Genomic DNA, 14168 nt, shown 5'->3' on the forward strand with positions numbered 1-14168 from the left:
AGACATCTCCCTCGTCCTGGAATGAAAAGCCTCATTCTGAGAGCAGATGCGGCGGAGACGGAGGAATTGCGAGAAGGGGATGGCATTTTTGCAAGAGACAGGGTGAGAAGAGGAATAGTCCAGATAGCTGTGAGAGTCAGTAGGCTTAATGTAGACATCAGTGGATAAGCTGTCTCCAGAGATAGAGACAGAAAGATCTAGAAAGGGGAGGGAGGTGTCGGAAATGGACTAGGTAAACTTGAGGGCAGGGTGAAAGTTGGAGGCAAAGTTAATAAAGTCAACGAGCTCAGCATGTGTGCAGGAAGCAGTGCCAATGCAGTTGTCGACGTAGCGAAGGAAAAGTGATGGACAGATACCAGAACAGGTACGGAACATAGATTGTTCCACAAAGCCAACAAGATGGCAGGCATAGCTAGGACTCATACGGGTGCCCATAGCTACACCTTTAGTTTGGAGGAAGTGGGAGGAGCCAAAGGAGAAATTATTAAGGGTAAGGACTAATTCCGCTAGACGGAGCAGAGTGGTGGTAGAGGGGAACTGATTAGGTCTGGAATCCAAAAAGAAGCGGAGAGCTTCGAGACCTTCCTGATGGGGGATGGAAGTATATAGGGACTGGACATCCATGGTGAAAATAAAGCAGTGGGTGCGAGGGAACTTAAAATCATGGAAAAGTTTAAGAGTGTGAGAAGTGTCACGAACATAGGTAGGAAGGGATTGAACAAGGGGGGATAAAACCGTGTCAATGTATGCAGAAACGAGTTCGGTGGGGAAGGAGCAGTTGGGAGTTGACGTTTTGGGCAGAGACCCTTCTTGCCTCATTGCTGTCTTTGAAGGGTGCTGAGATCTCAATCATGGTCTCCACACCTAACATCATAGCCGGAGATCCTCCTTGTCTCTCTACATCATTACCTCTAGACCTTGCTAGAATATAAACTTGGCTATCTCCTATCCTCAAATACTGCCTGTAGTTATCTAGAAATAAATTGATTTTCACCAGTAGCTGATATCTAAATTTTTGTTGCATTAGTAGCTACCTTTTGTCTGCCTGTGCTGCACCTTCTCCATAACCATAAAACTAAATATTGTATTCACTCACAACACACTGGAGGAACTCAGCAGGCCGGGCAGCATCCGTGGAAATGATGAGTCAACGTTTCGAGCCAGATCCCTTCGTCAGGACTGTAGAGGGAAGGGGCAGAGGCCTCTTAATAAATATAGGGCCTCTGCCCCTTCCCTCTACAGTCCTGATGAAGGATTTCGGCCCAAAACGTCGACTCATCATTTCCACGGATGCTGCTCGACCTGCTGAGTTCCTCCAGTGTATTGTGAGTGTTGCTTTGACCCCAGCATCTGCAGAATATTTTGTGTCTATATTGCATTCTGTTATTGCTTTTCCCTTCTATTACTTTGATATATTGATATAGCAAAATGATCTGTATCTATGCTGTGCAAGACAAGATTTTTCACTCTCCCAACAATCAACCAATTAACAATTAACTCTGAGTCAAATCCCATGGGTAAAATCATGAAGTAAGTGAAGCAAATGTGGAACAGTGTCAGGACAGTTCACACACATTGCACCTGGTTTGCCCAACATTCATTAATAGATAAGTAGAAGTTTCTTCCAACTTTATGTTGGAAGTCCATACTCATTGTCTTCAGTCTCATTACAAACTGGATTCTGTAGCCACTAATTTAGTCACTTCTTGTTCACTGTCTAAGATGGAACAAGACTATTTGACCCTGAGAGGAGCTTCCAACTTAATGTTTGCCTCAAATTCTCAATGTTCCACAGAGTGAAGTTGTGCAATTGGGAAAGGAGTTGCCCACAGTTCTTCCAGCCTAAAAACTACAATGATTGTTCTTGACCGCAAGTATGCGTGTCCATATAAGTTACAAAATTAATGCCATCACTAACACTGCCAACTTGTAGAATGGTGCGAGCACAACAATTGATTCTCAACGTGGACAAGACTGAAAAGATGATTGTGGACTTTAGGAAGGTGCAGGCTGACCACTCCTCACAGCACATAAACGGCTCCTCCATGGACAAAGTTAGGAGCATCAAGTTTCTTGGAGTGCGCATAATGGACAATCTCACTGGTCCCTCATCACAACCTCTTTCGTCATGAAAGCGCAGCCACGACTCCACTTCCTGAGGAGATTGAAGTGAGACACCCCACCCCACATTTCTAACCAATTTTTACAGGAGTACCACTGGGTCTCCTGACCAACCGCATCACCGTTTGGTATGGGAATTGCAAGGCATCTGACTGCAAGACCCCTATAAGGGATTATAAAGACTGCTGAGAGGATAATCAGGGTCTTTGTTCCACCCATCTGAGATATTTATTAGGAGGGCTGCCTACACAGGGCCCTCAGCATTGACAAGATCCCTTGCATCCATCCCACATTCTCTTTTACCATTAGGCGGGGGATACCAAAGCATTAGAACAAAGACTGTTAGGATGGGAAACAGCTTCTTCCCCAAGGCCGCGCCAAAACCCAGCTCTCATTGTTTATGAAGTGCCAGTAGTGTTATACTGTTCACTTTTTAACTTGTTTTGTAAATACATCTTAAGCTAACTATCAGTTTTCTGGAATAGATTTTATTATTTGTTAACTTAATTATGTTAACGTTACCTTATGTGTTGTGTGTGAGTTACTGTACCGTGTGGTTCACTTTGGTCTTCAGGAGGAACTTTGCTATATTTGGTGGTACACACTTGTACAGTTGAATGACAATAAACATAAGCTTGAACTGGAACTTGAATCTAATTGCGGTGCTAAGGTGATAAAAGGATTTTGTAAGGGAGAGAAAATTAATTGTGTTGGTGGGTGCTAGTTCAGAATAATTAGAATTATTCGGGGTGAGGTTTGGATTGGGACGGTCCTACCACAGCTAAACAGAGCGCATCTGTGGGGTAGGAAATGAGGAAGATGAGGATGTGGCGAATGAAGAATGCTGGAATCAACCTACCCAATCACTGTCTGTCTAAGTGTCCTTGAAGGACTCATTCAAGGGCAACAATTTGAACAGAAACCCCAGTTCATCATTAACAGACTCACACTTTGTTTACACCCTGTCACTAATTATAACATCAATTATGAAAGCCATAACTTAATAAACATCAGAAAACAACCTTACACATAGAATCATGCCACGTTGCATACAAAAATAGATTAACCACTCTTGTGTATGTCCTAAGTCTGCTCTGTGTGTCTTTTGCTTATGCAGAAGCTCCTGGGCAGTGTTACTGCAATGGTGCTACACGTGTGGTGAAGGGCGCTGAAGATGGCAGATGCTAAATGGCAGCCATGGAAGATGATCGTGGAGGCTTCCATCTGAATTCTCCACCATCTCAGCAAGAGCATCATCATTCTTGGCCGGCAAAGGTACCAGCTTGGCATCTGCAGTGAATACACTCCAGGAACCCTAGGGGGCAGCACCTCAGCAATCTCTGTGCATCATGCTTCATTCTACATCCATGATAGCAGTAGGCTTAGCTTCCACCGTGGCTGTTAGGGAAGAGGTTTGTGCTGGAAATTACAACAGTGATATCAGACACTGCCTCGTGGTTAAGCCCACAAATATGCAGGCAAAACTGACCATCATTTCCTTGCTGGCCAGGATCTGTTGGATTGGGGTATAGAATTGTTATTTTTCTTGAAGTTTAACTTTCCTATGCTTGCTTGTAGTTTTAAATTTTTCAGTGAATTTTCCAGAAATTACTGTATAGCTGTTTCTCTATTTTTCTACAACTTCTTAGTTTTCAGTAGCAGGTATCATGCCACTTGGATTTCGTAATCTTACAGGTTAATTGTTATCACTCAATAAAATGATCATAAGCAATAAGTTTTATGCTACATTTTTGAATTTGAAAGAACCCTTGGATCAGGAAAGTATCAGGATCCAACAGGTCATGAGGACCCATGAAATGGAAGCAATTAGTACAGGATGCTACTCTGCTCCTTGCCGATGGCAGACTTTCTGCGAGGCTGCCAGATTGTCAGCCATTTCTTCTTGTAAACCCATTTGCCTTCTGTCCATTAAAGTCCTTACTTATCCTGGCCTTAGCCTCTGCAGAACTGGCAGCCATGTAAACTTTTCTCTTGCCCTAGTTGCCTGCCACCTTTGCCTGCATCCCACCATCCCACCACTGTGCCAGGATTTTAGTGAAGATCAATTTTCCGTACTAACTCCCAGGGCAGAAATGGCTAATATGAGGGGGCATTATTTTAGATTAGATTATGAGGACACACAGTCCTCTTTTATTGTCATTTAGTAATGCATGCATTAAGAAATGATACAATGTTTCTCCAGAATGATATTATAGAAACACAAGACAAACCGACTGAAAAACTGACAAAAACCACATAATTATAACATATAGTTACAACTGTGCAAAGCAATACCGTAATTTGATGAAGAACAGACAATGGGCACGGTAAAAAAGAAGTCTCAAAGTCCCATCATCTCACGCAGATGGTAAAGGAAGAAAAAAAAGCTCTTCCTGCCATGAGCTTCCAGCGCCGCAAACTTGCCAATGCAGCATCCTGGAAGCACCCCACCACAGTTGACTCTTGAGTCTGTCCAAAAACTTCCAGCCTCCGACCAGCCCTCCAACACCGAGCACCGAGCAACATCTCTGCCGAGTGCTTTGACCCTGGCCCCAGCAACAGGTAATAGGCAAAGTCGAGGATTTGGGGCCTTCCCCACCGGAGATTCTCGATCGCACAGTAGCAGCGGCAGCGAAGCAGGCATTTCAGAAGTTTCTCTAGATGTTCCTCTGTACTTCTCACATCTACCTCCATCAAATCAGGATTGTGCACGGTCCCTAGTTAACACATACGATATCATTTCGGAGTGGCCCCGCGCGCTGCGTCGTGCCGCCATCTTCTCCTCCCCCATCCTTTTAAGGTGATTGGGTGAACATATTGAGGGGGGGAAGGATATCAGAAGTAAGTTTTTTACACAGAAAGTAGTGGGTGCATGAAATAAACTGTGGGGGGGGGTAATGGTAGAGGCGGATACAGTAGGGACAATTTAAAAAAAACTCTTAGCTAGGCTACTTAGGAGAGAAGGGTTAGAGTAGGTTAAAAGGTTGACACAACATAGTGGACTGAATTGAACTGTACTGTTCTATGTTCTTAAAGTCAGATGTATCAGTATTACAGAAGCATGAGAGGGCAGCTGGCCAAAGTTGATTGGAAAGGGTCACTAGCAGGGAACAGCAATGGCTGGAGTTTCTGGGGAGGAATTCGGAAGGCACAGGATAGATACATTCCAAAGATGAAGAAGTATTCTAGAGGGAGGATGATGCAACAAAGGAAGTCAAAGAGAACATAAAAGCAAAAGAGAGACATATAATAGAACAAAGTTAGTGGGAAGTTAGAGGATTGGAAAGCATTTAAAAACCAACAGAAGGCAACTAAAAAGCCATAAGGAAAGAATAGAAGAAATATGAAGGAAAGCTAGTCAGTAATGTAAAAGAGAACAAAGAAATGGGGGACAAATTTATTAAGTATTTTCTATCAGTCTACACATTGGAAGATACTAGCAGTATGCTAGAAATTTGATTGTGTTAGGGGCAGAGGTGAGTGCAGTTGCTGTTACTAAGGAGAAGGAATTTGGGAAGCTGCAGGGTCTGAAGGTACAGCCACCCGGACCAGATGAACTATACCCCAGCTTTCTAAAAGAGACAGCTGAAGACAATGTGGTGATCTTTCAAGAAACGCTAGATTCTGGAATAGTTCTGGAGGACTGGAAAATTGAAAATGTCACTCCACACCTTAAGAAGAGAGGGAGGCAGAAGAAAGGAAATTATAGGCCAATCAGCTGACTTCAGTGGTTGAGAAAATGTTGGAGTCCATTATTAAGGATGAGGTTTCAGGGTACTTGGAGGCACATGATGAAATAGGCCAAAGTCAGCATGGTTTTGTCGGGGGAAATCTTGTCTGAGAACAGGTGTTCTACAGGAATCAGTATTAGGACTACGTCTTTTCACATTATACAGTATGTCTTTGATTTAGGTGATGGAATTAATGGCTCTGTGGCCAAGTTTGTGGACAATATGAAGATAGGTTAAAGGGCAGGTAGTTTTGAGGAAGCAGAGAATCTACAGAAGATTTAGAGAATGGCAAAGAAGTGGCAGATGGAATATAGTATAGAGAAATGCATAGTTATGCACTTTGGTAGGAATAAAGGCAGAGACTATTTTTTACATGGGAAGAAAATTCAAAAATCAGAGGTGCAGAGGGATTTGGGAATTCTTGTACTGGATTCAATGGTAATGAAGGAAAATGCAATGTTAGTGTTCATTTCAAGTGGACTAGAATGTGAAAGCAACACCCACAAAATACAGAAGGAACTCAGTAGGTCAGGTATCATCCATGGAAATGAATAGACAGTTCAGGAATCCTCTCAGAGACTGCCGAGAGCTGAAACATCCACATTTGCCTCAATGTCTCAATCTCTCTCTTCGCTTTAGTCGGCAAACAATAGAAGCTTTAATCTGCGAAATGGAGTTGAACATCGGCTCGTGGCCTTCTTGCTACGAGGTTCCCTCCCATTGTATCTGCCTCGTGGAATCCTCTAGGAGACTGCAGAGCACTGGAATACCCAAACTATCTCCAAACAGCAAACCACAGGTCCAACTGTTCCAGAATCACATCCAGGATGAAAAATAAATGTAAAAGACATAAAAGAAGTGAAATATATAGTTTCATGATCTGTCCAGAAGATGTTGACTGAAGAAGGATTGTACACAGGTGTCATCTTGACTGGAAGTTATTTCCTGCTTGTTATTCCCTCAAAAAGTTCCAACAGAATTCTCAGGTGAGATTTTTCCTTAGGCCCATTTTATCACGCTCCTCCAAGTACCCCAAAAATTCATCCTTAATAATCGACTTCAATGTCTTCTCAACCACTGAGGTCAAATGAACTGGCCTACAGTTCCTTTCAAAGGTTCAAAGGTCCAATTTAATGTCAGAGAAATGTATACAACATACATCCTGAAATGCTTTTTCTTCGCAAAACATCCACGAAAACAGAGAAGTGCCCCAAAGAATGAAGAACAGTTAACCATGAGAACGCCAAAGTCCCTCCCAGCTCCTCCCTCCCGCGCATAAGTGACAGCAAGCAACAATCCCCCCTTCCCCCACCGGCAAAACAAAACGGGCACCCTCTACCGAGCACAACCGTGAGCTAGGCTAGAGCAAAGACACAGACCTTGCAGTTACACAAAGACTATTGCATTTCATCCAGCATTCGACAACCCACAGGTTCTCTCTCTCCCTAATAAGGAAGAGGGAGGTGTCCCCCATTTTCACAGCGAGCGGGAGACATAACAACAACCCGTTGGTTTACGACGTCCATTTTGTCACTTTTTATGAGGTCTGTGCCTGAAGATCGCAAAGATCTCGGATCCTCGGCCACACAGTCAAAGATTTTCAGGCCTCCCCGATGATACATGAGTCTCCTGCCGTGACTCTGACCCTTGATCCACCCGTCTCCAGAGCCCTGAGATCTCAGGCTTTTGAACACGAGCTGAACTCTCAGTCCGAACCCTTGGCATGTTGAGCAACAATGGCTGGTCCTGAAGCCCCAACAACAGGTACCATTCCCGCAAAGAACCTAAGTCTGCGTGTAACTCCAGGTCAGGGTCTTCAAAAGAACCCTGAAAGGGAAAAATAAAGATATTAAAGATAGAAATAGAGCTGTTTCCGAAGATGCAACCAAAGGAGTCGCCGTTTAGCGCCAACTTACCTCTGCCTCTGTCTCCGTCTTCTGCTTCTCTCTTTTCTTGAAGAGTCGAGTGACATTTGCAATTTACCAACTTTCTTTAACCATGCTAGAATCTAGTGATTCTTGAAAAATCATTACTAACACCTTCACAATCTTTTCAGCCACCTTTCTCAGAACTCACAGATCAGTCCGTCTGGTTCACATGACTTATCTACCTTCAGACTACTCAGCTTCACAAGCGCATACACGAGGAATTCTGCAGATGCTGGAAATTCAAGCAACACACATCAAAGTTGCTGGTGAACACAGCAGGCCAGGCAGCATCTCTAGGAAGAGGTACAGTCGACGTTTCGGGCCGAGACCCTTCGTTCAGTCCTCGGTCCGAAACGTCGACTGCACCTGGCCTGCTGTGTTCACCAGCAACTTTGATGTGTGCAGCTTCACAAGCGTCTTCTCCCTAGTAATGGCAATTGCATTCACTTCTGCCCCTTGACAATCTCAAACATCCACCATACTGTTGGTGTCTTCCATTGTGAAGAGTGATTAAGTTCATCCGCCATGTCCTTGTTCCCCATTACTACCTCGCCAGTGTCATTTTTCACTGGCCAGGTATCAACTCTTGGCTCTCTTTCACTTTATATTTGGTATTCTCTTTGATATAGTTGGCTAGTTTACCTTCGTATTTTAGTCTTTTTGCTCATTATGGCTTTTTTAGTTGCCTCCGGTTGGTTTTTGAAAGTTTCCTAATTCTTTAGCCTCCCACTAGGTTTTGTTCTATTATATACCTTCTCTCCTGCCTTTATGTTGGCTTTGACTTCCCTTTTCAGTCACAATTCTGTCACCTTGCCTCTAGACTACTTCTTCTTTGGGTTGTATCTATCCTGTGCCTTCCAAATTGCTCCCAGACCCTCCAGCACTGGTGCTCTGCTATCATCCCTGTTAGTGCCCCCTTCCAATCAAGTTTTGTTTCCCTCTCATGCCTCTGTAATAACCTTTACTTCTCTGTAATATTGATACATTTGACTTTAGTTTTTCCCTCTCAAATTGCACGGTGAATTCTATTATATTATGATCACTAGTTCCTACAGGTTCCTCTACCTTAAGCTCCCTAATTAAATCTGGTTCATTTCACACCAGCCAATCCATAATAGCTGATCTCCTAGTGGGTTCAACCACAAGCTGCTCTAAACTGGGTCAACTGGAATATTTTATGAAATGTAATGGCTAATGATATGCGTTACACTAGCATCAGGTATTAGAAAATCTTGATGGACAAGGGATCATTATATTAAAATGAAAGTAAATGATGATGTTAAAGGCCATAAGGTATTAAATCTGATGGGATCCAATTATAAATCCTGAGCCATTCCTTACACAATAGTCAAAGCAGAATAGAAATTGGATAATTTAGAAATAAATGGAGCTTTGGTGAAGGTGGAAGTGATTGGGCCAGGTGGATGCTTAACGTTTGTATATGAGTTATGGATAGAGCAAGATCCTTTACTAATATTACAAGACCATAGCAAAATAAAATTCTTCAACTGTCCAAAATGTCATTGTCAGGAATCATTTGTTCTAATAGATCATAATTCTTATCATACGTCAGTAAAAATTTACATGTGCTTAACTTCCAACCACATGGAACAATTATCAATGACTCATAAATCTGCAGAAATCTCCCTGTATACATTAAAGAGATTTTTTTGTCTCAATCCCTATTTACTTTATGTGTTTGTAGTATTGGTGGAGGGGTTTGAAAGGCATTGACTATTGTTTGTGCAATCAGGATTTTGTGTTGATAGGGTAATATGCAGCAAAAAAGAGAACCTTCACATTTTAACCTAGACCGTCTGCACAGACCCAGTGTGAAATTAAAATGTGCTTTTGTACAGTGAGCAGCACACACAAAAGGCTGGAAGAACTCAGCAGGCTAGGCAGCATCTATGGAAAAGAGTACAATTGACGATTCGGGCCGAGACCCTTCAGCTTCGTACAGTGAGGTGATTTAGAAATGTAGAAACATAGAAACATAGAAAATAGGTGCAGGAGTAGGCCATTCAGCCTTTTGAGCCTGCACCGCCACTCAGTATGATCATGGCTGATCATCCAACTCAGAACCCTGTACCAGCCTTCTCTCCATACTCCTGATCCCTTTAGCCACAAGGGCCATATCTAACTCCCTCTTAAATATAGCCAATGAGCTGGCTTCAACTGTTTCCTGCAGCAGAGAATTCCACAGATTCACCACGCTCTGTGTGAAGAAGTTTTTCCTAACCTTGGTCCTAAAAGGCTTCCCCTTTATCCTCAAACTGTGACCCCTCATTCTGGATTTCCCCAACATCGGGAACAATCTTCCTACATCTAGCCTGTCCAATCCCTTTAGGATTTTATACGTTTCAATAAAATCCCCCCTCAATCTTCTAAATTCCAGCGAGTATAAGCCTAGTCGATCCAGTCTTTCATCATATGGAAGTCCTGCCATCCCAGGAATCAATCTGGTGAACCTTCTTTGTACTCCTTCTATGGCAAGAATGTCTTTCCTCAGATTAGGGGACCAAAACTGCACACAATACTCCAGGTGTGGTGTCACCAAGGCCTTGTACAACTGCAGTAGTACCTCCCTGCTCCTGTACTCAAATCCTCTTGCTATGAATGCCAGCATACCATTTGCCTTTTTCACCGCCTACTGTACCTGCATGCCCACTTTCAATGACTGGTGTATAATGACACCCAGGTCTCGTTGCACCTCCCCTTTTCCTAATCGGCCACCATTCAGATAATAATCTGTTTTCCTGATTTTGCCACCAAAGTGGATAACCTCACATTTGTCCACATTAAATTGCATCTGCCATGAATTTGCCCACTCACCTAACCTATCCAAGTCACCCTGCATCCTTTTAGCATCCTTCTCACAGCTAACACTGCCGCCCAGCTTCGTGTCATCCGCTAACTTGAAGATGCTGCATTTAATTCCCTCATCTAAATCATTAATATATATTGTAAACAACTGGGGTCCCAGCACTGAGCCTTACGGTACCCCACTAGTCACTGCCAGCCATTCTGAAAAGGTCCCGTTTATTCCCACTCTTTGCTTCCTGTCTGCCAACCAATTCTCTATCCACATCAATACCTTACCCCCAATACCGTGTGCTTTAAGTTTGCACACTAATCTCCTGTGTGGGACCTTGTCAAAAGACTTTTGAAGATCCAAATATACCACATCCACTGCTTCTCCCCTATCCACTCTACTAGTTACATCCTCAAAAAATTCTATGAGATTCGTCAGACATGATTTTCCTTTCACAAATCCATGCTGACTTTGTCCGATCATTTCACCGCTTTCCAAATGTGCTGTTATCACATCTTTGATAACTGACTCTAGCATTTCCCCACCACCGACGTTAGGCTAACTGGTCTATAATTCCCCAGTTTCTCTCTCTCTCCTTTTTTCAAAAAGCGGGGTTACATTAGCCACCCTCCAATCCTCAGGAACTAGTCCAGAATCTAAAAAGTTTTGAAAAATTAGCACTAACGCATCCACTATTTCTTGGGCTATTTCCTTAAGCACTCTGGGATGCAGACCATCTGGCCCTGGGGATTTATCTACCTTTAATCCCTTCAATTTACCTAACACCACTTCCCTACTAACATGTATTTCCCTCAGTTCCTCCATCTCACTAGACCCTCTGTCCCCTACTATTTCCGGAAGATATTTATGTCCTCAGTAGTGAAGACAGAACCAAAGTAGTTATTCAATTGGTCTGCCATGTCCTTGTTCCCCATAATCAATTCGCCTGTTTCTGTCTGTAGGGGACCTACATTTGTCTTAACCAATCTTTTTCTTTTCACATATCTATAAAAGCTTTTACAGTCAGTTTTTATGTTCCCTGCCAGTTTTCTCTCATAATCTTTTTTCCCTTTCCTAATTAAGCCCTTTGTCCTCCTCTGCTGGAATCTGAATTTCTCCCAGTCCTCAGGTGAGCCACTTTTTCTGGCTAATTTGTATGCTTCTTCTTTGGAATTGATACTATCCCTAATTTCCCTTGTCAGCCACGGGTGCACTACCTTCCCTGATTTATTCTTTTGCCAAACTGGGATGAACAATTGTTGTAGTTCATCCATGTGATCTTTAAATACTTGCCATTGCATATCCACTGTCAACCCTTTAAGTATCATTTGCCAGTCTATCTTAGCTAATTCACGTCTCATACCTTCAAAGTTACCCTTCTTTAAATTCAGAACCTTTGTTTCTGAATTAACTATGTCACTCTCCATCTTAATGAAGAATTCCACCATATTATGGTCACTTTTACCCAAGGGGCCTCTCACGACAAGATTGCTAATTAACCCTTCCTCATTGCTCAATATCCGGTCTAGAATAGCCTGCTCTCTAGTTGGTTCCTCGACATGTTGGTTCAAAAAACCATCCTGCATACATTCCAAGAAATCCTCTTCCTCAGCACCCTTACCAATTTGGTTCACCCAATCTATATGTAGATTGAAGTCACCCATTATAACTGCTGTTCCTTTACTGCACACATTTCTAATTTCCTGTTTAATGCCATCCCCAACCTCACTACTACTGTTAGGTGGCCTGTACACAACTCCCACCAGCGTTTTCTGCCCCTTAGTGTTATGCAGCTCTATCCATATCGATTCCACATCCTCCCGGCTAATGTCCTTCCTTTCTATTGCGTTAATCTCCTCTCTAACTAGCAATGCTACCCCAGCTCCTTTTCTTTCGTGTCTATCCCTCCTGGATATTGAATATCCCTGAATGTTGAGCTCCCATCTTTGGTCACCCTGGAGCCATGTCTCTGTCATCCCAACTATATCATATTCATTAATAATAATCTGCACTTTTAATTCATCCACCTTGTTACGAATGCTCCTTGCATTGACACACAAAGTCTTCAGGCTTGTTTTTACAACACTCCTAGCCCTTATACAATTATGTTGAAAAGTGGCCCTTTTTGATTTTTGCCCTGGATTTGCTGGCCTGCCACTATTACTTTTCACCTTACTACTTTTTGCTTCTACCCTCATTTTACACCCCTCTGTCTCTCTGCACTTGTTCCCATCCCCCTGTTGTGAACTAACCTCCTCTCTCCTAGTCACTTTAATTTGATTCCCACCCCCCAAGCATTCTAGTTTAAAGTCACCTCAGTAGCCCTCGCAAATCTCCCCGCCAGGGTATTGGTTCCCCCTAGGATTCAAGTGTAACCCGTCCTTTTTGTACAGGTCACGCCTGCGCCAAAAGAGGTCCCAATAATCCAAAAACTTGAATCCCTGCCCCCTGCTTCAATCCCTCAGCCACACATTTATCCTCCACCTCATTGCATTCCCACTCTCACTGTCGCGTAGCACAGGCAGTAATCCTGAGATTATTACCTTTGTAGTCCTTTTTCTCAACCTTCCTAGCTCCCTATATTCTCCTTTCAGGACCTTTTCCCTTTTTCTACCTATGTCATTGGTACCTATATGTACCACGACCTCTGGCTCCTCACCCTCCCACTTCAGGATATCTTGGACACGATCAGAAATACCCCGGACCTTGGCACCAGGGAGGCAAACTACCATCCGGGTCTCTGGACTACGCCCACAGAATCGCCTATCTGACCCCCTTACTACCAAGTCCCCTGTTACTACTGCCCTCCTCTTCCTTTCCCTACCCTTCTGAGCTACAGGGCCGGACTCAGTGCTGGAGGCATGGCCACTGTTGCTTCCCCCAGGTAAGCTGTCCCCCCCAACAGTACTCAAACAGGGTCTACATAAATATGCAGCCATCATAGGTGTTGTGAAATCTGAGAACATTGATCCACCTTGAGAATGGTACAGAATTAGCAATAGTATGCTTGCCTCTGCCTCACCTGTTGAAGAAGAATGTACAGGAGATATGGTTAAAATTGTCACCTGCCAGCATTCTGACCTGTACAAGAGTATGGACTGAACACAACTCTGATACAGCTTCACCTTGGTGTGGACGCTGTAAGCCTAGCATTTAACATGATGCTATTACAGCTTGGTGCTCTGGTTTCCTTCTACAGTCAAAAGATGCACTGGTTAGTAGGTTAATTGGTCATTGTAAATTGTCCTGTGATTACGCTAGGGATAAATCGGTGGGTTGCTGAGTGACGTGGCTTGGTAGACCAGATGAGCTTTTTCCGTGCTATACCTCTAAATAAATAGATCATCAGAACTGGATGTTAGGCAGGAGAAAGTTCTCTCCACAGCATCCAGCATACTGATGAAAATCAAAAATTTATACCTAAGTAAGAAAGGAAGTTCTCAGTGTTATATTCAGCATCAAGGAGTTTCCTCAGTTTATAGAAACCATAGAAAAACTACAGCACAGAAACAGGCCTTTTGGCCCTTCTTGGTTGTGCCAAACCATTTTCTGTCTAGTCCCACTGACCTGCAC

The sequence above is a fragment of the Mobula birostris genome, chromosome 18 (genome assembly GCF_030028105.1).
Source record: "Mobula birostris isolate sMobBir1 chromosome 18, sMobBir1.hap1, whole genome shotgun sequence".
Taxonomy (NCBI): Eukaryota; Metazoa; Chordata; class Chondrichthyes; order Myliobatiformes; family Myliobatidae; genus Mobula; species Mobula birostris.